Source organism: Sinocyclocheilus rhinocerous, unplaced genomic scaffold (assembly GCF_001515625.1).
Source record: "Sinocyclocheilus rhinocerous isolate Xijiao unplaced genomic scaffold, SAMN03320098_v1.1 scaffold8491, whole genome shotgun sequence".
Lineage (NCBI taxonomy): Eukaryota > Metazoa > Chordata > Actinopteri > Cypriniformes > Cyprinidae > Sinocyclocheilus > Sinocyclocheilus rhinocerous.
Genome location: NW_015628752.1, coordinates 7,660 through 11,609, shown reverse-complemented (window position 1 = coordinate 11,609; position 3,950 = coordinate 7,660).

Here is a 3,950-nt window from a genome sequence, read left to right as displayed (position 1 = left end):
GAAGCCTACAAGAAGCAGAAGTGTGAGGGTCAAGAGCCAGTTCTCTGGATCTATGGGACCAAACTTTTCAAGCAGGAAATTGAGTATGTTGTTCTCGTTCACAGCCCTCAGTTTAAAGAGCAGTTCAGTCAATTTTACTACAACAGCTCCTGAATTTTTTTCTCTGTGACCAGAAAAACCACGCTTCAACTGATGCCTTCGATGCCTTCAATATTTAATGTCTTCCTCTCAAGAGTCAGGACAGGTAACATCACAAACATCAAATGGACACTGTGAAAAAACTGAAAAAAAAAAAAAAGTTACAATCAAATTCGTGATGAGGTGATTTTGCCATGACGCCGTTCGATTAAGCACATAGCTTATTAAACATATCAATACACACAGTACCTTAAATTATAAACACACGATAAACAAAATATAGGCAAACATACCGTGTGCTTTCCAATCAGGATCGACTTCATGCGGCGCCGCAAAGATCGGCTGCCGCCTGTCAAAAGCAATGCATTCTGGTTAGAACATTTGTCCAACTTTGATCGGGGCTGTAGCCACCTTACGATCACATGTGCCATCAAAGTACCGCGAGAGCCGCCTCGGTCAGGCGCTGTAGTTGCTCAAAATCGGCTGCGAGAGCCTTGATGACGACACACAATTCTCACTGGTCAGATTCTGTGATGACAAGAATGAGGTGTGTTGCGTGTTTATTCTAACAATTCAATTCCAATAATGCTCACAATTCCAATAATGATCATTTTTAGTGTAGTCGCACTAGTTATATTGAATCACATTTATCAATAAAACACTGATAAAAGCATATACCCCCACTTTATTGGTATTTAAATAGTATATGATTATGTTATGTTCATGAACAGATGGCGCTGTATTAAGCAGTATATATAAAGTGTTTCTGTTGCTCATGAAAACGTTTCTGAAACGTCTGTGTATTTGAGAAATATTGCATTTAATTCACTTCATCTGTGATAGAGAAATACAAATACAGCGCGAGCGTCATTACCGGGAGCAGAAAGTGTCCGACTTGATGTCTCCGCTTTTAATTCCGCCCCGACTGCAAGCGGCTACACTCGCCAGCCGGTGCGGCAGGCTAGTATAGTGCATCTCGAACAAGTCTATTATGAGACAACATCTGATCAAATCTCTTCTCAATCTTACACCTCTCAACTCGTGTCATCACCTCATGGTTCCCTTTCAAGGGAACTTCGAACTGCGCCCTCTAGGGGTCGCTATGGGGAACGCCTCGTCGTGACCCGTGTCTGAAGCATACATTGAAAAAACACCAACAACACGTTGGCCGGCGACAGCCATGACGTCACTACTGGTGCGACTATATAATAAATAGGCGCCGGGAGCACACATCATTCTCTTCTTCGTCTTCACTGAACGTTTTGTTTGAAGCGTGCGTTTCCGTGGTAAGAGCGATCTTTATTCCTTCATTATGGCGAGTACTAGCAAGGCGTTTAGAGGATGTGTGCATCAAGTAAATTACTGCTAGCTGTTCCAGCATTGGAACATGCTGCAGGTCGAGCCCCCCTCTTGATTGAGAACTGGGTGTGTTGCTCCCTCAGCTAAGTAACTGCTAGCTGTTCCAGCATTGGAACATGCTGTAGGTCGAGCCCCCTCTCGATAGAGAGCTGGGTGTTTGCTCCCTCAGCTAGAGATTTACTGCTAGCCACTCCAGCATTATACCTTAGATCGAGTTGATGGCTTCTCAAACATAGTGTTTTGGGATGCACCATTTATATCTATGGGCTGCTCTTTCAGAGTGCCACTAGGGCCCCTTAGAATGGTATTTTTAAATCCATGTTATGGTAAGTGTGCACGTAAGTCTTTGTACACTTTCTAAAATCCACACTGTGGTAAGTTCGCACGCTAGTACTCTGCGTTCTTTCTAAAATCCTGTATGGTGAGGGCTTCGCGCGGCAGCTTCGTGCTCTTTCTTGAGCTGGTTAAGCCCCGGTTCCACCTTGGGCACCACTCCACCTTGAATCCTCCAGATAGCCACTTTTAACAGGGTGTTGCTACTAGGAGTCTGTTGAGACAGTTCCTTCAGCATATGCAGAACATGCGTTAGCCCCTGTGTGACAGGCCAAGACTTGGTTAGGCTCTTGGTCATATTCCCTTAAATGAATCTATTCCTGATTCCAAGCCTTGAGCTCTACGCCGTCTTAACGTCCCGGGGCAACTCCCATGGCTATGGTAGAGTTGGTACTTAGTGCTCACCATGGTTTTCTGGCATGCACTCCCCTCAGCATGGTGGTGTGGGTATACCATTCCCCATAGCGACCCCTAGAGGACGCAGTTCGAAGTTGCCTTGAAAGGGAACGTCTCAGGTTACGTATGTAACACTGAGCATATCGACCCCTAGAGGATGCAGTGTCTCGTTCCCTACTCAGGGAACCATATACGTAACCTGAGACGTTTTTCATCGATGCTTACGCAGCTAATCAAATCACATGACCAGTACATCTAACGCTACTCATTTCCTCCTGTAGGTGTCACTATTGCCAATTATCATGCAAATAAAATATACAACACCCAAATGAGTATTCAATTATTACACATTTATAACAAAAAAAAAAAACTTTCAAGAAGTGACCAAAATATTCAGCAAGAAAATACACTTTATCTGCGACAGCTACAATTACACTTGAATAACCTTTTATTTCTTTATTTTTTTTCTTTTAAACCTAAAATGCTCTGTCATTCTTTCACTGATGTTTTAGACTCTCACAAAGATTATAATAAAGTATTGTTGTGCTGTCAGTTACGTAGCATGCCTTGCGACTTCTGCCTGTCTAGTTGTGTCAATAAAGCATATTCTGCTTAAGACCTTGGTGACATTATAATTTACTGATATATATATATATATATATATATACAGTCTATGGGCTGTCAGTCGATTACAATTTTTAATCTAATTAATTACATGATGTTTCGATTCATTAATCTAATCGCAATTAATCGCAAAATAAATTTGACTGTGAAAATACCCACAAAAGATTATTTAAACAGCTATTTTTGTGTTAAATGAGAAAGTATCATGTAGACATTACAAATTGTAGCTTTAGAAACATTTGATTTGATTCAACATGAAATGTATTACACATAAACATTTAGGCTACAATAGCCTAACATAAACTATGGAACATAAAAGAAGATAATTTGAGAAACATCTCAGTATTTTCTGCTCATACTATGAAAGTTATTGGTAACCAAAACAGCTTTGTTACCAACAGTCTTCAAAATACCTTATTGTATGTTACACAAAAGAAAGTAAGTCATTCAGGTTTGAGTAAATGATGACAGATTTAAAAATTTTTGGGTGAACTATCCCTTTAATTTTTTATTATTATTATTTTATTTATTAAATTTTTTTTACTCTTAAATTATACTCTAAATAAAAAATTAAAAACGACATCTGCCAGCAGGTGGCGGTAAATGTCTTTATGAGTCAAGTACACAAACTGTTCACTTTATGAATGGCCTTTGAATCATTGATTCACTCGATTTGTTCAAAACAGATTCATTCAGAAACTAAACACCGCTGTGTTGCTCAGAGACGCACAACAATTCTGCTGTGGCTTTAAAGGTAATTATGTTCTCTGCGAAATTGAGCAAAAACACATATCGTGTTTAAAATATAACACAATATCAACTTATTATTTACTGAACTGTTGTATAAAATCACATTTGCACTCATGGTATTCGGACAAACAGCATTTCTGTGATATTGCTCTCACTCCTCGTATGATTTGCCTATCATATGATATAGACTAAATATGAGACAAAAACACATACAGGGGCATTTTTGCACCAATATCTTGAATTTTAGGGCACAACTGCATCTATGGAGTTGTTGCCTTCTGCATCATATTTGTCAACAATCAACTGTATGAAAAGTAAGATTATGTACAGGTCTGGGGGCGGGGCCAGTG